Genomic DNA, 22,597 nt, shown 5'->3' with positions numbered 1-22,597 from the left:
ATTGTATCATTGATTAAATCTCTTATGTTTGTTATTAACTGTTTATGCATTTTAATGCTCCTGTTTTTTATTATATATATTTATAATTGTTATATCTTCTTGTTGGATTGTCCCCTCATTATTGTGGTTTTACTTTTGTCTTTTACATTATTTGTTTTAAATTCTACTCTTGTCAGATGTAATTATTGCTACTCCAGCTTTCTTTTGACATCCATTTGCATGATAGGTATTTCTCTGTCCTCTTACTTTCCATCTGCAGGTGGCTTTAGGTCTAAAATCAGTCTCTCTGTACAGCATATAGATGGATATTGCTTTTAACCATTCTGTCACTTCATGTCTTTGATTCAAATATTTAGTCCATTTTCATTCAACGTAATTATTGTATGCATTTATTATCATTTTATTATTTGTTTCATGGTTGTTTCTGAAGACTTTCTCGATCCTTTCTTGTCTTTCTCTTTTTCACTGTTTGTTGCTTTCCTTTGTGGTGATATACTTGGATTCATTCTCCATATTTTTGCGTATTTATCAGCTGTTTTTAATATATGGTTATCATTAGGTTTTGATATAACCTTTCTGCATATAGCAGTCTATATTAAGTTGATGGTCATTCAAGTTTGAACCCAATCTTTACTCTTGTCCTCCTCACATTTTAGGTATATGATCTTTCACATCCTTTTGTTTTGTGAGTTCCTTTGACTAATTTTCTACAGAAATATTGATCTTTACTGCTTTTGTGTTTCCTACATTTATACTGTCACCTTGCTCTCTTTGGCATTCAAATTGTCCTCTTTAATATTGCTTGCAGGGCTCATTTAGTTGTCATTAATTCTTTTAATTTTGATTTGTCTGGAAAATCTTTATCTCTCCTTCTATTCTGACTTATAGTCTTGCTGGATAGAGTCTTCTTGGCTGCAGATTTTTCCCACTCAGCACTTTCAATATATCATGCTACTTTCTTCTGGCTTGCAAAGTTTCTGCTAAAAATCCCCTGCTAGTCTTATGGGTTTTCTCTTGTGTGTTACTGTGTTCCTTTGTTTTGGTGCTTTAAAGTTTTTCTTCATTACTCTATTATGCGATTTAATTACAATATGTCTTGGTGTACATCTGGTTTTGTTGATTTTCTGGGGTTCTCTGTGAGTGCTGGATTTGGATATCTGTTTCCTTCCCCAGATTCAGGAAGGTTTCAGTTATTATTTCCTGAAATAAGTTTTCTGCCCCTTCTCTCTCTCTCTTCTTCTTCTGGGACTCCTATATATGAATATTATTGTGTTTGATGGAGTCACTGTGCTCCCTAAGTCTATTTTCATTTTGCATAATTCTTTTTCTCTCTTTTTTGCTTATTCCCTTCTACTACTTTGTTTTCTAGATCATTAATTTGTCCTCTGCTTCTTCCAGCCTGCTGTTCATTCCATCAAGCATTTTCTCATTTTGCTTATTGAGCCCTTTGTCTCTGCTATGTTATTCCTTACCTCTGTGCTAAGGGTCTCCCTGATGTCTCCTATTCTTTTCTCATGTTTAGGAGTATTTTTATCATCATTACTTTAAATTCTCTCTCAGGCATGTTGCTTATATCTGTTTCACTTAGATCTCTGGATGTGCTCCCTGTCCTGTTCTTTAATTTGGGGTATATTTCTCTGTCTTCTCATTTTGTCTAAGTCTCTGTGCCTGTTTCTGTGTGGTAGGAAAATCAACTACATCTCCTGTTCTTGAGGGTAATGACCTTATGAAGAGTTCTGTAGTGCACTGCTGTGTGGTGTCCCTGTTCCCCAGGGCCTGGCACTTCCAGTGTCTCCAATGGAGCTATATGTGTTCTGTCATCTTGTTCTTGCCCACTCTGTCCTTCAGGCCAGTTGTTGGCAGAGGCACTCTATTTGTTGTGGCCAGTGTTTGGTCCCTGGCCTGAATGTAACACATTTACTAGGTGTGCTGTGGTCTATTTGTGAAATGTGACCTGTTACCATCACTGCTGGAAATGAGGCTCCAAAAAACTCCATCAGGAGATGCAGTGTTAGCAACAGTTTGGACTACTATTCTTGGGGAAGGAGCCCACTGCATTGGGACTGAGGCAATCATGACTAAAAGGTGGTTCCACCTGAGTGTGGAGTGGTGGAACTTGTGTAAGACATGTTAGGTAAGGATTGTCAGCACTGCACTGGTTTGCACAGGTGGCCCCTCTGCTTGTGTTGAATGCTGGGAGAGTGAAACGGTGCAGGCCAGCTCATCTGTTCCTGGAGGGATCTCTCATTAATAAGAGAAGAGACAAGAACCCTATAATCCTCTCAATTGACACAGAAAAGCATTTGACAAAATACAGCATCCTTTCCTGATTAAAACCCTTCAGGGTGTAGGGATACAGGGTACATTCCTCAATTTCATAAAACCAACTATGAAAAGCCTCAGCGAGTATCATTCACATAGGGGAAAAGCTGGAAGCCTTTCCCTTAAGATCAGAACACGACAAGGATGTCCACTCATCCATTATTAAACATAGTACTAGAAGTCCTTGTAACAGCAATCAGACAACAAAAGGCATAAAAGGTACCCAATCGGCAAAGAAGAAGTCAAGCTCTCTCTCTCTCGCAGATGACATGATACGCTATATGGAAAACACAAAAGAATCCACTCCCAAACTATTAGAGTTATAGAGCAATTCAGTAATGTGGCGGGATACAAAATCAATGCTCAGAAATCAGTTGCCTTTCTATACACGAACAATGAGACTGAAGAAAAAGAAATCAGGGAATCCATTCCATTTATGATAGCACCAAAAATCATACATTATCTTGGAATTAACTTAACCAGAGATGTAAAGGATCTATATTCTAGAAATTACAAATCGCTCTTGAAAGACATTGAAGAAGACACAAAACGATGGAAAAATATTCCATGCTCATGGGTCGGAAGAATTAACATAGTTAAAATGTCTATGCTACCCAAAGCAATCTACATTTTCAATGCCATCCCAATCAAAATACCAATGACATTTTCAAAGTACTCCCGGGATGTGCGCCCCACACCCGGCGTCCCTGCCCTCACTTCCAGGGCCAGCGCGTCTCTGTCCTTTGTGTTTCTAAGGCCTCTAGCCGCCAGCCACCCCGCGCGCGCTTCGGGAGCTTCCGGTCTCAGTCTGGATCCAGTGAGCACACCGGGATTCCGGAATTCCCGCGAGATGCCTGGTGGCACGCGCTCCCGGCTCACCGGTCTCAGTCCGCTCTCTCACGGGTGCCGTCCGTGAGTCCACCCGTTCCCCTGTGCAGGTGGCTACAGCTTCCCGGCGCCCAAATGCGGCGGCTCCCTCCCCTTTCCGTTTATCTTCCGATATCTGTGCGCGGTTTCACGGATCCCCGCTTCGTACCTCAATACTCAGCGCTGGAGATATTCATTTGTAGAGATCCAGATGTATCTTCCTGCGTCTCAGGCTGATTCCGTGGTTCTTTAGGCTGGTCTGGTACCTATCCAACTCGACTCAGGGGACCGGCTGAAAAAGGGGTCCCCTACTCCTCCGCCATCTTAACTCCTGCTCCATTTTATTTTTTTTTTAAAAATAAATTTGGCATTGCTATAAACTTCCCTCTTAGAACTGCTTTTGTTGCATTCTAGAGGTTTTGAATCATTATAATTCATTTTCATTTGTTTCCAAGTACTTTTTAAATTTTTTTCTTTTATTTGGTGGTTGACTCATTCATTGTTAAGTAGCATGTTATGTAACCTCCATGTATTTGTGATCTTTCCTGATGTTTCCTTGTGGTTGATTTCTAGTTTCATAGCATTGTTTTCAGAAAAGATGCATAGTATGACTTTGCCATTCTTAAATTTGTTGCGGCTTGTTTTGTGGGCTAATATGTGATCTATTCTGGAGCATGTTCCATGTGCACTGGAAAGGAATGTGTTTTCTTTTGTTTTAGGATGGAATGTTCTGAATATACTTGTTTAATCTGTCTGCTCCAGTGTCTCATTCAAAACCGTTGTTTCCTTGATTTTCGGTTTAGATGATCTCCATTGACATAAGGAGGGTGATAAGTTCTCGTAGTATTATTGTATCATTGATTAAATCTCTTATGTTTGTTATTAACTGTTTATGCATTTTAATGCTCCTGTTTTTTGTGCATATATATTTATAATTGTTATATCTTCTTGTTGGATTGTCCCCTCATTATTGTGGTTTTACTTTGTCTTTTTTTACATTATTTGTTTTAAATTCTACTTTGTCAGATGTAATTATTGCTACTCCAGCTTTCTTTTGACATCCATTTGCATGATAGGTATTTCTCTGTCCTCTTACTTTCCATCTGCAGGTGGCTTTAGGTCTAAAATCAGTCTCTCTAGGCAGCATATAGATGGATATTGCTTTTTAACCATTCTGTCACTTCATGTCTTTGATTCAAATATTTAGTCCATTTTCATTCAACGTAATTATTGTATGCATTTATTATCATTTTATTATTTGTTTCATGGTTGTTTCTGAAGACTTTCTCTGATCCTTTCTTGTCTTTCTCTTTTTTTCACTGTTTGTTGCTTTCCTTTGGTGATATACTTGGATTCATTCTCCATATTTTTTGCGTATTTATCAGCTGTTTTTAATATATGGTTATCATTAGGTTTTGGATATAACCTTTTCTGCATATAGCAGTCTATATTAAGTTGATGGTCATTCAAGTTTGAACCCAATCTTTACTCTTGTCCTCCTCACATTTTAGGTATATGATCTTTCACATCCTTTTGTTTTGTGAGTTCCTTTACTAATTTTCTACAGAAATATTGATCTTTACTGCTTTTGTGTTTCCTACATTTATACTGTCACCTTTGCTCTCTTTGGCATTCAAATTGTCCTCTTTAATATTGCTTGCAGGGCTCATTTAGTTGTCATTAATTCTTTTAATTTTGATTTGTCTGGGAAAATCTTTATCTCTCCTTCTATTCTGACTTATAGTCTTGCTGGATAGAGTCTTCTTGGCTGCAGATTTTTCCCACTCAGCACTTTCAATATATCATGCTACTTTCTTCTGGCTTGCAAAGTTTCTGCTAAAAAAATCCCCTGCTAGTCTTATGGGTTTTCTCTTGTGTGTTACTGTGTTCCTTTGTTTTGGTGCTTTAAAGTTTTTTCTTCATTACTCTATTATGCCGATTTAATTACAATATGTCTTGGTGTACATCTGGTTTTGTTGATTTTCTTGGGGGTTCTCTGTGAGTGCTGGATTTGGATATCTGTTTCCTTCCCCAGATTCAGGAAGGTTTCAGTTATTATTTCCTGAAATAAGTTTTCTGCCCCTTCTCTCTCTCTCTTCTTCTTCTGGGACTCCTATATATGAATATTATTGTGTTTGATGGAGTCACTGTGCTCCCTAAGTCTATTTTCATTTTGCATAATTCTTTTTTCTCTCTTTTTTTGCTTATTCCCTTCTACTACTTTGTTTTCTAGATCATTAATTTGTCCTCTGCTTCTTCCAGCCTGCTGTTCATTCCATCAAGCATTTTCTCATTTTGCTTATTGAGCCCTTTGTCTCTGCTATGTTATTCCTTACCTCTGTGCTAAGGGTCTCCCTGATGTCTCCTATTCTTTTCTCATGTTTAGGAGTATTTTTATCATCATTACTTTAAATTCTCTCTCAGGCATGTTGCTTATATCTGTTTCACTTAGATCTCTGGATGTGCCCCTGTCCTGTTCTTTAATTTGGGGTATATTTCTCTGTCTTCTCATTTTGTCTAAGTCTCTGTGCCTGTTTCTGTGTGGTAGGAAAATCAACTACATCTCCTGTTCTTGAGGGTAATGACCTTATGAAGAAGAGTTCTTGTAGTGCACTGCTGTGTGGTGTCCCCTGTTCCCCAGGGCCTGGCACTTCCAGCAGTGTCTCCAATATGAGCTATATGTGTTCTGTCATCTTGTTCTGCCCACTCTGTCCTTCAGGCCAGTTGTTGGCAGAGGCACTCTTAGCTTGTTGTGGCCAGTGTTTGGTCCCTGGCCTGAATGTAACACATTTTTACTAGGTGTGCTGTGGTCTATTTGTGAAATGTGACCTGTTACCATCACTGCTGGAAATGAGGCTCCAAAAAACTCCATCAGGAGATGCAGTGTTAGCAACAGTTTGGACTACTATTCTTGGGGAAGGAGCCCACTGCATTGGGACTGAGGCAATCATGACTAAAAAAGGTGGTTCCACCTGAGTGTGGAGTGGTGGAACTTGTGTAAGCATGTTAGGTAAGGATTGTCAGCACTGCACTGGTTTGCACAGGTGGCCCTCTGCTTGTGTTGAATGCTGGGAGAGTGAAACGGTGCAGGCCAGCTCATCTGTTCCTGGAGGGATCTCTCATTAATAAGAGAAGAGACAAGAACCCTATAATCCTCTCAATTGACACAGAAAAAGCATTTGACAAAATACAGCATCCTTTCCTGATTAAAACCCTTCAGGGTGTAGGGATACAGGGTACATTCCTCAATTTCATAAAAACCAACTATGAAAAGCCTACAGCGAGTATCATTCACATAGGGGAAAAGCTGGAAGCCTTTCCCTTAAGATCAGGAACACGACAAGGATGTCCACTCTCGCCATTATTAAACATAGTACTAGAAGTCCTTGTAACAGCAATCAGACAACAAAAAGGCATAAAAGGTACCCAAATCGGCAAAGAAGAAGTCAAGCTCTCTCTCTTCGCAGATGACATGATACGCTATATGGAAAACACAAAAGAATCCACTCCCAAACTATTAGAAGTTATAGAGCAATTCAGTAATGTGGCGGGATACAAAATCAATGCTCAGAAATCAGTTGCCTTTCTATACACGAACAATGAGACTGAAGAAAAAGAAATCAGGGAATCCATTCCATTTATGATAGCACCAAAAATCATACATTATCTTGGAATTAACTTAACCAGAGATGTAAAGGATCTATATTCTAGAAATTACAAATCGCTCTTGAAAGACATTGAAGAAGACACAAAACGATGGAAAAATATTCCATGCTCATGGGTCGGAAGAATTAACATAGTTAAAATGTCTATGCTACCCAAAGCAATCTACATTTTCAATGCCATCCCAATCAAAATACCAATGACATTTTCAAAGTACTGAAACAAACAGCCCTTAAATTTGTGTGGAACCAGAAAAGGCTCCGAATCACCAAGGAGTTGTTGAAAAGGAAAAACAAAGCTTGGGGCATCACAATGCCGGATTTCGAATTGTACTACAAAGCTGTGTTCACCAAGACAGCATGGTACTGGCACAAAAACAGACACATAGACCGATGGAACAGAATAGAGAACCCAGAAATGGACCCTCGGCTCTTTGGGCAACTAATCTTTGACAAAGCAGGAAAAGACATGCGGTGGAAAAAGGACAGTCTCTTCAATAAATGGTGCTGGGAAAATTGGACAGCTACATGCAAAAGAATGAAACTTGACCACTCTCTCACACCATACACAAAGATAAATTCCAAATGGATGAAAGACCTCGATGTGAGACAGGAATCCGTCAAAATCCTAGAGGAGAACATAAGCTGCAACCTCTTTGACATCAGCCACAGCAACTCTTTTCATGACACATCTCCAAAGGCAAGAGAAACAAAAGATAAAATGAACTTGTGGGACTTCATCAAGATCAAAAGCTTCTGCACAGCCAAGGAAACTGTAAAAAAAAACTAAGAGACAGCCCACGGAATGGGAGAAGATATTTGCGAATGACACTACAGATAAAAGATTAGTATCCAAGATCTACAAAGAACTTCTCAAACTCAATACACGAGAAACAAATAAACAAATCATGAAATGGGCAGAAGATATGAACAGACACTTTTCAAATGAAGACATACAAATGGCTAACAGACACATGAAAAAATGTTCAAAATCATTAGCCATCAGGGAAATTCAAATCAAAACCACACTAAGATACCACCTTATGCCAGTTAGAATGGCAAAAATTGAGAAAGCTGGAACAACAATTGTTGGAGAGGATGTGGAGAAAGGGGATCCCTCTTACATTGTTGGTGGGAATGCAAGTTGGTACAGCCGCTTTGGAAACCAGTGTGGAGGTCCGTTAAAAGGTTAAAAATTGAGCTACCCTATGACCCAGCCATTGCACTACTGGGTATTTACCCCAAAGATATAGACGTAGTTAAGAGAAGGTCCATATGCACCCCAATGTTCATAGCAGCATTGTCCACAATAGCTAAATCGTGGAAGGAGCTGAGATGCCCTTCAACAGATGACTGGATTAAGAATATGTGGTCCATGTATACAATGGAATGTTACTCAGCCGTCAGAGGGAACGATTACCCAACATTTGCAGCAATGTGGACGGGACTGGAGGAGATTATGTTAAGTGAAATAAGTCAAGCAGAGAAAGACGATTATCATGTGGTTTCACTCTTATTTGGAACATAAGAAGTAGGAAGATCATTAGGGGGGGTAAAAAGAAGGGGGAATGTACCATTAGACTTTGGACTCTGGGAACAAACTGACAGCTTTAGAGGGGAAGGGGTTGGGGAATCGGGAAAGGCTAGTGATGGGTATTAAGGAGGGCATGTATTGCCCAGTGCACTGGGTGTTATACGCAAGAAATAAATCATGGAACTTTACATAAAACACTTGGCATGTACTGTATTGTGACTAACAGAACATAATAAAAAATTAGTATAAAAAAATTTAAAAAGGGGTACATGCATCTCAGTGTTTATAGTTGTATTGTTTACAGTAGCCCAAATGTCCATCAACTGATGAATGGATAAACAAGACATTGTATATGTATATGCAATGCAATATTACTCAGCTATTGAAAAGAATAAATTTTGCTATTTGCAATGACATGGATGGAACTAGAGTGTATTACGCTAAGTGAAACACAAACAGCATTTGATTTTACTCATACGTGAAATTTTTGAGACAAAACAGATGAACATAGGGGAAGGGAGGGAAAAATAAAAATAAGATAAAATTAGAGAGGGAGGAAAACCATAATAAACTCTTAACTAATCAGAACGAAGTCAGGGTTGCTGGAGGGGAGGTGGGTGGGGGATGTGCTCAATGGGTGATGGGCATTAATGAGGGCACTTGTAATGAGCACTGAGTGTTATATGAGTCACTAAATTCTACTCCTGGAACCAGTACTACAGTATATGTCAACTAACTTAAATTTAAATAAAAACTTGGCAAAAATTAAAAAACAGAATTAAGGATAGCTTACAAAAAAAGAAGTTAATAAGTGCAGAGATGTGGTTTAGGGGATAAATGGATTGTGGGGGCTGTAGAGGGGAGGGAGATTTAGTTGAAGATAAGGGTGAGAGAGAGTATAAAGCACACAGAGGAACAAAGAAGGAGAACATCTCCCCAAGCCATTGGCTGGGCAAACCAGAAGAGCTCATTTTTGTGAGTTTTTGCAACCAGTGAGGCTTAAAGTCTGGAGTTTTAAAAGTCAGCAGGCTTGGCTGAGATAGAGCCCTGAGGGCACTGCCCTACTCCTGGAGAGAAGGCAGGCAAACAACCCACAGACAGATGATATGGAAACAGTGATTTGAAGAACTCTTGAGGCACACAGGGGGGAGATTGTTCTTCTCAGAGTGCATCACTGAGAGGCAGCATTCATGGAGACACCTCTCCAGAAACAAAGGAGCTGGTTGGTGCCATTTCCTCCCCTTGTCCATCAGCATAACACAGCCACCTGTGGGAAGCAGCGCAGTGCCCACGGAGTCTACCTAATTTGTTTATGCCAATTCCTACCCCCTGCCCTCTGGTGGTATTGCCCTTCTCAGTTAAGCTTGTGTCAGTCCCAGTGCAGCTGACTTCTTCCCCAGACGATGAACAAAAACCCCTGCCCATACCATGTCTGCCAATGAGAGGGTTCTGCAGGGCTTCAGTTCTAGTGGAAGTAGTATCAAGTCTCATATAACAAGTGGACTAGAGCAAACCTAGTTAAAACTCACCACATTCTGGACAAGGATCCAACACTGCACACTACAAGTAAGAGGAGCCCCTGCAGATGACTGACCTGAAAAAGAGCTGCCAAAACACAACAGCACAGTGTACACAGCACATACCAGAAACACTCCCTGAAGCACTAGGCCTCGGACACTACGTGAACTCTTCTTCATAACACCATTGCTCCCAGGGGTAGGAAACATAAATAGCTTTTCTAACACAGAGAAGAAGGCACAGACTTAGACAAAATATGAAGATGGAAGAATTCATCCCAAATGAATAGATAAGGCCATGGCCAGAGATCTAAGTGAAGCAGATATAAGTAACATGTCTGATGGAGAATTTAAACCAACAATCCTAAGGATATTCAATGGGATTGAGAAAAGAGTGGAAGACATCAGGGAGGCCCTTACCACAGGGAAAAAAGATGAACCAAGCTGATAGCCCCCACCTGGGCTCCCTTACCCTAACCAGTTTCCCTGCTACAATGCTTGGGAACTTTACTGGCTCAGGCACCCTCGTTATTTCTGTGACTTTAGGGGTCCTGAGACCACACTGTTCCACCTAGAATTCTGCTCCTTTTCACCACCTGAGCATCTTTCAGGCAGGGATGTCTCTCACTGGAGCAGATTTCTAAGGGTTCTGATTTTGCCCTCCAGGGCTATATCACCTTCCACTGGCCAGCTTATGGAAGCTCCCTCCCCCTTCCATTTATCTTCCAGTATCTCCCTCAGATTCACTTCTCTACACTTCCTACCTTGCAAAAAGTGGTTGCTTTTCTACTTGTAGAGTTCCAGATATTTTTTCTTACATCTCAGGCTGAATTCATGGGTGTTCATAATGGTTTGATAGTTATCTAGCTAAATTCAAGGGACCCAATGAAATGAGGTCCCCCTACTCTTCTGCCATCTTGCCACATTCCCATCTCTCTCTTTTTTTTTAGAGAGGGAGAGAGAGAATCTTAAGCAGGCTCCACACCTAGCGCAGAGCCTGATGTGGGGCTTGATCTCACCACCCTGTGATCATGACCTGAGCTGAAATCAAAAGTCAAATGCTTAACTGACTGAACCACCAAGGCACCCCATGTGTGCAAAATTCTCAATAAAATACTGGCAAACTGAATCCAACAGTACATTAAAAGAATCATTCACCGGGATCAAGTGGGATGTATTCCTGGTTTGCAAGGGTGGTTCAATATTCACACAAAAAAATCAGCGTGATACACCACATTAATAAAAGAAAGGATAAGAACCATATGCTCCTTTCAATAGATGCAGAAAAAGCATTTGACAGAGTACAACATCCATTCATGAAAAGACTCTCAGCAAAGTAGGTTTAGAGGGAGCATACGTCAACATATCTCTTAACTATAGAGAATAAACTGATGGTTACTAGAGTGTCAGTGGGGGGGTGGGTTAAACAGGTGTTGGGGATCAAGGGAGTGTACTTGCTATGATGAGCACTGGGTAGTTTATCAAAGTGTGGAATCACTAAATTGTATACTTGAAACTAATCTTACACTATATGTTAATTAATGGAATTTAAATAAAAACGGAAAAAAACCTTCTCTCAAGTAAAAAAATATTAAAAATTGTGCAAAAACTGGGGAAATTTAAATAGTGTTTGGATATTTGTTTATATTAAAATTATTGTTAAATTTTTAGATATTCTATGGTATTGTGGTTATATTAAAGAGTCCTCTCTTTTTCTTTGTTTGCTTATTTGTGTTTCTCGAATTCCACATATGAGTGAAATCATATGGCATATTTATTTTTCTGACTGAGTTAATTCACTTAGCATTATACCTTCTGGGTCATCCAAATCTTGCAAATGATATCTTATTTTTTTTATGCTGAGTAATATTCCATTGTATATATCTGCACACATCTTCTTTATCCATTCATCTATGGAGGAACTCTTGAGTTGCTTCCATATCTCGGCTAGTGTAAATAATGTTACAATAATCATAAGGGTGCATATATCTTTTTGAATTAGTGTTTTTATTTTCTTTGGGGAAATACCCAGTAATGAAATTATTGGATCATTTGGTAATTCTATTAAAAAAATTAAAGATTTTATTTATTTATTTGGGAGAGAGAGAGGGAGCATGAGTGGAGGGAGGGGCAGAGGGAAAGGGAGAGAAGCAGACCCCTCCATGAGTGGGGAGCCCAACTTGGGGTGCAACCCCCAGGACCTGGAGATCATGACCTGAGCTGAATGAAGTCAGACACTTAACTGACTGAGCCACCCAGGTGCCCCTGTTTAAACAAAATTTTTTTTAAAGAACTTCCATACCATGGAATTTAAGAAACAAAACAATCGAACAAAGAAAAAAGAGACAAACAGCCTTTTTTTTGGAAAAAAACAAATATTCAATAATAAAACCATAGCTATAATCTTTATATCTTTAGACTACTTTTGTCAAAATTCTTTCCATCATCTTCAGATTTTGTCTATAAATAATTGTTCATTGTACTTTTCTTTGCAAGTGGGTTTTAGGTCATCATATACTATTTTGATGTTTAACTTCAACATACTCGTGTTCAATGTAAACAAAACCTCAAGTTTTCACTTTTATTTTTCTTCTGATACTTTCTGCAAAAGAATGCTGTATGCCCATTTTTCAAAAGAGGCCAAAATAATACGATTGGGAGATATTCAAGGAGAGAAAAAAGGCACACACAGAGATCTGGTAAACTAGCTAAGAATGGAACAACTCTCCAAGTAGTCATAGGGGTTGCTGAAGGGTCCATAAACCAGCAAATACCACCTGCCTATTATCTCACTTAGAAAGATGCATACATTTGAAAGTGACAAAATTTAAGTCTTGTGTGACCCTTTCAGAACATGGCATCAGGGGCGCCTGGGTGGCACAGCGGTTAAGCGTCTGCCTTCGGCTCAGGGTGTGATCCCGGCGTTGTGGGATCGAGCCCCACATCAGGCTCCTCCTCTATGAGCCTGCTTCTTCCTCTCCCACTCCCCCTGCTTGTGTTCCCTGTCTCACTGGCTGTCTCTATCTCTGTCAAATAAATTAATAAAATCTTTAAAAAAAAAAAAAAGAACATGGCATCAACTACTGGGTAATTAACCCAAAGATACAGACATAGTGAAGAGAAGGGTCATATGCACCCCAATGTTCATAGCAGCATTGTCCACAATAGCTAAACTGTGGAAGGAGCAGAGATGCCATTCAACAGACGAATGGATAAAGAAGATGTGGTCCATATATACAATGGAATATTACTCAGCCATCAGAAAGAACGATTATCCAACATTTGCAGCAACATGGATGGGACGGGAGGAGATTATGCTAAGTGAAATAAGTCAAGCAGAGAAAGACAATTATCATATGGTTTCACTCATTTGTGGAACATAAGAAATAGGAAGATCGGTAGGAGAAGAAAGGGAATAATGAAGGGGGGGGGATAAATAGAAGGGGGAATGAACCATGAGAGACTGTGAACTCTGGGAAACAAACTGAGGGCTTCAGAGGGGAGGGGGTGGGGGATTGGGATAGGCCAGTGATGAGTATTAAGGAGGGCATGTATTGCATGGAGCACTGGGTGTTATACACAAACAATGAATCATGGAACACTACATTAAAAACTAAGGATGTACTGTATGATGACTAACATAACATAATAAAAAATAAAAAAAAGAAAATGGCATCAAAATTTGGACTATAAATCTTTCTTTATTCTCAAGTCACTGGACATTTTAGAGCAAAGATATTGATGGGCTCTTTCTCTCCTTTTTTTCCCTCCTTGTAACAGATGTTCATGGATTGTCCTTTAGTGGTCTCCATTTTCATCTTATTACTTTTCTTTGCTTCTTCTTGATGACAGCTTTGTTCACTTTTTTAGATGTAGAGATGTTAGAGCAAGTACTACTTTTATTATCTAATTCACCACAAATAAAACAGCCATCTTTGTGGCCCCTATGAGAATGATCTGGAAGGGCACAGTGACTGCAAATGCTACAGTGGAATCAGGAAGGTTTTACACACTTTATGCAGACAAAGCAGTGGTTCCATTCTTGCCATCTTGAAGGTGCAAGAATTGCAGTGCTCAAGGTGTTGATTTTCTAGGGAAACATCATTAGCACAGAGGCAAAATCTGTACTCTTCTTCAATAGGAAGGATTATTTTGCTGGGTGGAATATTGGTGAAAATATGCACAGGAGACTGTTTTCAACCTGCCTTTCCATGTGTATAAAGCTCATGATTATCATAATCTATCTGGTAATCCAGGATGCAGAAGCTTGGGAAAAACAGATAAATTTGGGCTTCAAAAAAATAGGGGAAAATGCAGAATATGGGTAGTTAGTTCTTCTTGGTCTTGATCTTCTTTCCACATAACAATTTATTTCTTGAATGTAACAACTGGAGGTTCAGCAAAACCACCAAAAGGAGGACCTGTCACCATAATGATTCCCTCACCTTTATTTTCCTGTAAACATGTTCTGCATACTTCGAAGGCAGACTTCCCATCAAAGACGTGATGGTTAAACAAGGTATAATGGCAAAAACTATCTTCCACATAAAACTGGATACCAAAAATTAGTGTCTAATAAAAGGCTTTTAATGTTAGACTCTTGTCACCTGATGCTTTCAACCTGATCAGCTCATGCAACCTTGGTGTTCCAACACATAGTACTTTTCTGAATCCAAGGGTAGAAAGTAGGTCTACCAAGAACTCCTATCAGTAAACAAATACTAGGCATTTGTCTCCCTGTTTTCCAATGGATAAAGAAGTTGACTGGGTCTTTTTAACTGGGTGATAGAAATATCACCTACTCCCTGATGGTCATGATGCTTTCCCCAATCATCTGGCAATAGCAACTGCTGACAACTTTGACAAAACTTTCTCTGAGACCAGCGCAACTCAATAAACTTCATGTACCTTTCCTCACACTGTGTTCAGGATAGAGGAGGCTGACATCTTTGGTTACGAGCTTCTTGGGCAACAAATCTAGCTCCTGACAACTTTTCATCTTCCCATTGAAAAAAAATTACAGTCTTTTCTATCTCTAAAGTGTGAGCAGGAATAAAACCTCCATGTTTATTCTTTCCTTTGGCTCGTCTTTACAAACAGAAGAGTGGGTCCATGATGGTACAGCAGGGTGGGTGTGGCAGTGCTGGAAGGAAGCACCATGTCCACTTTTGAGCTCCCATGATGACCCTCCACTGCCTCCACTACCTCCATTGCTCCCAGCCAGTCCCTGTGGGTCACCATCTTCCCCCCAGACAAACTTTTATTTTTTAATTTTATTTTTTAAGAAGATTGTATTTATTTATTTGAGAGAGAGGTAGAGAGAGAGAGAGCATGGGTGGGGGCAGGGGAGAGGGAGAAGTAGGTTCCCTGGAGCCTGATGCAGGGCTTGATCCCAGGACCCTGAGATCATGACCTGAGCCAAAGGCAGATGTTTAACTGACTGAGTCACCCAGGCGTCCCATGGCAGACTTTTAAATACAGAGAATAAACTGGTGGTTGTCAGAGTGGAGGTAGGCGGGTGGATCAGATAAATAGATAAAGGCAATTAAGAGTACATTTATAATGTTGAGCACAGAGTAATGTATAGAATTGTATAATCATTATATTGTACACCTGAAACTAATATAGCACAGTATGTTAATCATACGCCAAAAAAATGATTCTTTATATTTTAAAGGTATAAACTCAATCAGACAAGAAAAAAATGAGGCACTCATATTGATAAGGAATGAGTTAAAAATGCTACTATTTGCAGATGACATGATACTGTACATAGAAAACCCTAAAGACTTCAGCTCCCCCAAAAAACTATTAGAAGTAATAAATGAATTCAGTAAATTTTCAGAATACAAAAGTAATACACAGAAATCAGTAATGTTTCATACAAATGGCTAACAGACACATGAAAAAATTTTCAAAATCATTAGCCATCAGAGAAATTCAAATCAAAACCACACTAAGATACCACCTGACACCAGTTACAATGGCAAAAATAGACGAGGTAAGAAACAACAATTGTTGGAGAGGATGTGGAGAAAGGGGATCCCTCCTACATTGTTGGTGGGAATGCAAGTTGGTACAGCCACTCTGGAATACAGTGTGGAGGTCCCTTAAAAAGTTAAAAATTGAGGTACCCTATGATCCAGCCATTGCACTACTGGGTGTTTACCCGAAAGATACAGATGTAGTAAAGAGAAGGGCCATATGCACCCCAATGTTCATAGCAGCAATGTCCACAATAGCCAAAGCATCGAAAGAACCAAGATGCCCTTCAACAGATGACTGGATTAAGAAGTTGTGGTCCATATATACAGTGGAATATTACTCAGCTATCAGAAAGAACGATTTCTCAACATTTGCTGCAACATGGATGGCACTGGAGGAGATAATGCTAAGTGAAATAAGTCAAGCAGAGAAAGACAATTATCATATGATTTCTCTCATCTATGGAACATAAGAACTAGGAAGATTGGTAGGGGAAGAAAGGGATAAAGAAAGGGGGGGTAATCAGAAGGGGGAATGAAGCATGAGAGACTATGGGGTCTGAGAAACAAACTGAGGGCTTCAGAGGGGACGGGGGTGGGGGAATGGGATGGACTGGTGATGGGTAGTGAGGAGAGCACGTGTTGCATGGTGCACTGGGTGTTATACGCAACTAATGAAGCATCGAGCCTTACATCGGAAACCAGGGATGTACTGTATGGTGACTAATATAATATAATTAAAAAACATTAAAATAAAAAAACCCCCCAAAAAACACAAAAAATGTTTTAAAAAAGATTTTATGTACTTTTTTATTTGAGAGAGAGAGAAAAGATAGAGTTTGAACGAGGGGAGAATCAGAGGGAGGGGGACAACCATACTCCATGCTGTGTGTGGAGCCCAATGTGGGGCTTGATCCGACCACCCTGAGATCATGACCTGAGCTGAAACCGAGAGTCCTACACTTAACTGACTGAACCACCCAGGTGCCCCCAGTAATGTTTTTATATGCTAATAATGAAATAGCAGAAAGAGAATTTAAGAAAACAATTGCCACTCTCTCACACCATACACAAAAATAGATTCAAAATGGATGAAAGGCCTCGATGTGAGACAGGAATCCATCAAAATCCTAGAGGAGAACATAGGCAGCAACCTCTTTGACATCGGCCACAGCAACTCTTTTCATGACACATCTCCAAAGGCAAGAGAAACAAAAGAAAAAATGAACTTGTGGGACTTCATCAAGATCAAAACTTCTGCACAGCCAAGGAAACAGTCAAAAAAACTAAGAGGCAGCCCACGGAATGGGAGAATATATTTGCAATTGATACTACAGATAAAAGACTGGTGTCTAAGATATACAGAGAACTTCTCAAACTCAATACACAAGAAACAAATAAACAAATCATAAAATGGGCAGAAGATATGAACAGACATTTTTCCAATGAAGACATACAAATGGCTAACAGACACATGAAAAAATGTTCAACATCACTAGCCATCAGGGAAATTCAAATCAAAACTACACTGAGATACCACCTTACGCCAGTTAGAATGGCAAAAATTGACAAGGCAGGAAACAACAAATGTTGGAGAGGATGTGGAGAAACGGGATCCCTCCTACATTGTTGGTGGGAATGCAAGTTGGCACAGCCACTTTGGAAACCAGTGTGGAGGTCCCTTAAAAAGTTAAAAATTGAGCTACCTTATGACCCAGCCATTGCACTACTGGGTATTTACCCCAAAGATATAGACGTAGTGAAGAAAAGGTCCATATGCACCCCAGTGTTCATAGCAGCAATGTCCACAATAGCTAAAATCGTGGAAGGAGCTGAGATGCCCTTCAACAGATGACTGGATTAAGAAGATGTGGTCCATATATGCAATGGAGTATTAGCCATTAAAAAGAACAGTTTCTCAACATTTGCTGCAACATGGACAGGACTGGAGGAGATAATGCTGAGCAAAATAAGTCAAGCAGAGAAAGACAATTATCATATGTTTTCATTCATTTATGGAACATAAGAAGTAGGAAGATCAGTAGGAGAAGAAAGGGAAGAAGAAAGCGGGGGTAAAAAGAATGGGGAATGAACCATGAAGGACTATGGACTCTGGGAAACAAACTGAGGGCTTCAGCAGGGGGTGGGGGGGGCAATGGGATAGGCTGTTGATGGGTAGTAAGGAGGGCATGTATTGCATGGTGTTATACACAAGTCTTGAAACATGGAGCTTTACATCAAAACTAGGGATGTACTGTATGGTGACTAACATAATATAATAAAAAATCTTGTTATTAAAAAAGGAAAACAATTGCATTTATTTTTTAGTTTTAATTTCATTTTTAAAGATTTATTTATTTATTTGAAAGAGAGAGTGGGGGTAGGGGCAGAGGGAGAGGGAAAGGGAATCTCAATCAGACTGTGCTGAGCAAGGACCCCAACTCAGGACTCATCCCATGACGCCAAGGTCATGACCCGAGTTGAAAGCAAGAGTCAGATGCTTAACTGACTGCACCCACCCAGACACCCCCATAAAAATTTCTTTTATATTGCACTAAAAATTTTGTCCAGTAACAAACTTAGCCAAGAAGGTGAAAGACCTTTACTCTGAAAACCATAAAACATTGATGAAAGATATTGAAGATGACACAAATGGGAAGATATTCAATACTCATGAATTGGAAAATTTAATATTATTAAAATGTCCATACTACCCAAAGCTATCTACAGATTCAAAGCAATCCCTATCAAAATAACAACAGCAAATTGGACAGCTACATGCAAAAGAATGAAACTTGACCACTATCTCACACCATACACAAAAATAAACTCCAAATGGATGAAAGACCTTGATGTGAGACAGGAATCCATCAAAATTCTAGAGGAGAACATAGGCAGCAACCTCTACGACATCGGCCAAAGCAACCTTTTTCATGATACATCCCCAAAGGCAAGAGAAACAAAAGACAAAATGAATTTATGGGACTTCATCAAGATTAAAAGTTTCTGCACAGCCAAGGAAACAGTCAGAAAAACTAAGAGGCAGCCCACGGAATGGGAGAATATATTTGCAAATGACACTACAGATAAAGGACTGGTATCCAAGATCTACAAAGAACTTCTCAAACTCAATACACGAGAAACAAATAAACAAATCAAAAAATGGGCAGAAGATATGAACAGACACTTTTCCAATGAAGACATACAAATGGCTAACAGACACATGAAAAAATGTTCAAAATCGTTAGCCATCAAGGAAATTCAAATCAAAACCACACTGAGATACCACCTTACGCCAGTTAGAATGGCAAAAATAGACAAGGCAAGAAACAACAATTGTTGGAGAGGATGTGGAGAAAGGGGATCCCTCCTACATTGTTGGTGGGAATGCAAGCTGGTACAGCCACTCTGGAAAACCGTGGGAGGTCCCTTAAAAGTAAAAAATGGATACCTATGATCCAGCCATTGCACTACTGGGTGTTTACCCAAAGATACAGACGAGTGGAAGAGAAGGGCCATATGCACCCCAATGTTCATAGCAGCAATGTCCCTACAAGCAAATCGTGAAGGAGCTAGATGCCCTCAACAGATGACTGATAAGAAGTTGTGGTCCATATATACAATGAAATATCTGCTAATCAGAAAGAAGAGTTCTCAAATTTGCTCAACATGGACTCACTGAGGAGATAATGCTAATGAAATAAGTCAAACAGAGAAAGACAATATCATATGATTTCTTCATCTATGGTAAGAACTAGAATGATCAGTAGGGGAAGAAAGGGATAAAGAAAGGGGGTAATCAGAAGGGGGAATGAAACATGAGAGACTATGGAGCGAGAAACAAACTGAGGCAGCAGAGGGGAGGGGGTGGGGAAGTGATAGACCGGTGATGGTAGTAAGGAAGGCACATATTGCATATGGGTGTTATAACACAACTAATGAATCATCGAGCCTTACATCGAAAACCGGGGATGTACTGTATGGTGACTAACATAATATAATAAAAAATCATTATAAAAAAAAATAACAACAGCATTTTTTACAGAACTAGAACAAATAATCCTAAAATTTGTATGGAACCACAAAATATCCTGAATAGCCAAAGAAATCTTGAGAAAGATCAAAGCTGGAGGTATCACAATTTCAGATTTATATTTTAAGGTATACTCAAAGCTATAGTAATCAAAACAGTATGGCACTGGCATGAAAATAGACATGTGGCTCAGGGGAACAGAGTAGAGAGCCCATATATAAACCACGATTATATGGGCAATTTATCTACAACAAAGGAGACAAGAATATATGATGGAGAAGTGATGGTTTCTTCAATAAATGGTGCTGGAAAAACTGGACAGCTACATATAAAAGAATGAAACTGGTCCACTTTCTAACACCGTACACAAAACAAACTCAAAGTAGATTAAAGACGTAAATGTAAGACCTGAAACCATAAAAAATACTAGAAGAAAACATAGGCAGCAATTTCCTTGACATCAGTCATAGCAACATTTTTCTAAGTATTTTCAAACATATTTGAAAACAAAATTAAACTATTGGAATATATCAAAATAAGAAGCTTTTGCACAGTGAAGGAAATCAACAACAACAAAATGGAAGCCTACTGAATGGGAAAAGATACTTAGAACCATTATTTCTGGTAAGGGGTTAATATCCAATATATATGAAGAACTTATACAACTCAACACACAAAAGACTCCAAAACAATTCAATTTATTTTTTTATTTTTTCAGCAGTTTTATTTATTGGCAGTGAAGTAAATTCCATTGCCCTAAGATTTCATTAATGTGGTCTGAGTTACACAAGATAAAGAGTTCCTTCATATTGCACCAGTGCATAAGATGGAAAATACATGTTTTGAATAGGTAGATGTCCCTATACATTTCTCTGGTTTTGGCTCACACTCAGAGGTATTTTGTTACTTTTAGTATATAAAGTCTGTTTTCCAGCATTTTAAAAAATTATGTTCAGTTAGCCAACATATCGTACCTCATTTATTTTTGGTGTAGTGTTCAACGATTCATTAGTTGTGTATAACACCCAGTGATCATCACAACATGTGCCCTCCTTAACACCAATCACCTGGCTATCCCATCACCCCACCCCTCCCTTCAGAAACCCTCAGATAAAACAATTCAATTTAAAAACGGGGAGAGGGCCTGAATAGGCATTTTCCCAAAGAAGACATTCAGATGGCCAACAGACATATGAAAAGATGCTCAACATCGCTCATCATCAGGCAAATGCAAATCAAAACCACAATGAGATATTACAGATGTCAGAATGGCTAAATAAAAAACACAAGAAATAACAAGTGTTGTTGAGGATGTAGAGAAAAAGGAACCCCTGTGCACTGTTGGTTGGAATGTAGATTGGTACACCCACTGTGGCAAACAGTATGGAAATTTCTCACAAAATTAAACATAGAATTACCATATGATTGAGTAATTTCACCCAAAGTACTTAACCCAAAGAAAATGAAAACAGTAATTTGAAAAGATATATGCACCCTTATGCTTACTGCAGTTTTACTCACAATAGCCAAGATATGGATGCAACCTAAGTGTCCACTGATAGATAAATGGATAAAAAAGATGTGGCATATGTACACAATGGAATATTACACAGCCATAAACAAGGATGAGATCTTGTCATTGCAACAACATGGATAAACCTAGAAGGTATAATGCTAAGTGAAATAAGTCAGTCAGAGAAAGACAAATACCTTATGATTTTACTCGTATGTGGAATCTAAAAAATAAGACAAATGAATAAACAAACAAACAAAAAAGAATCAGACCCATAAATACACAGAACAAACTGATGGTTGCCAGAGGGGAGGGAGTTGGAGAGAGGGGTAGAAGGGAGATGGGAGATACAGGCTTACAGCTATGGAATGAGTAAATCAAGGGAATAAAAGGCACAGCATAGGGAATCTAGCCAATGATATTGTATTAGTGTTGTGACAGATGGTAGCTACACATGTGGTGAGCATATAATAATATATATAAAGCTTTTTGAATCACTGTGTAGTACATCTGAAAGTAATGCAACATTGCTTGTCAACAATAGTAAAAAAATTAAAATGGACTCAAATATTTATGGTATAAATGTTGTCTAGCATTTGCTTCAAAGTAATCTGGGATGGCAAGTGCATGAGGAAATGCACGTATTGATGTGAGAAATTTGGCCATGAATTGACAATTGTTAAGCTGGATGATGGGTGACACTTGGAGGTTCATTACTTATTATTCTCTCAACTTTTGTATATGTTAGATTTTTTCTTTATAAAAATTAAATTGAATTTCTTTCCCTTAACTCTGAGATTATATGTCATAACCATTCTTTCTTTTTGGAAATGATGGTGAGAGGAGGAAGTTATTTGTAGTGTCTTTCTTTGACAAAGTTTTATCTGTCTCTTACAATTTTCTAAAGAATTAATTTTTTAGAGCAATTTTAGGTTCACAGCAAAACTGAAAGGAAGATACAGAGAGTTCCTATATACCCCTTCCTCCTATACATTCATAACTTCCCCCATTATCATCTTCCTCTACCAGAGTGGTACATTTTTTTCAATTAATGAACCTATATTGACACATCACTATCTCCCAAACTCCATAGTTTGTATTAGGGTTCACTCTTGGTGTCATACAGCATATATTTACTGCTCTAAAAATCCTCTGTGCTCTGCCT

At 39.0% G+C, this 22,597-nt stretch overlaps 1 pseudogene; it reads right to left on the bottom strand.

Moving 5' to 3' along the window:
• Window positions 1-13,589: 13,589 nt before the first annotated feature.
• LOC103681296 lies at window positions 13,590-15,143 on the bottom strand (annotated as a pseudogene).
• Window positions 15,144-22,597: the final 7,454 nt, after the last annotated feature.

Source organism: Ursus maritimus, assembly GCF_017311325.1.
Source record: "Ursus maritimus isolate PB19 chromosome X unlocalized genomic scaffold, ASM1731132v1 scaffold_X1, whole genome shotgun sequence".
NCBI lineage: Eukaryota > Metazoa > Chordata > Mammalia > Carnivora > Ursidae > Ursus > Ursus maritimus.
This window is presented reverse-complemented; position numbering and strand designations above follow the sequence as displayed.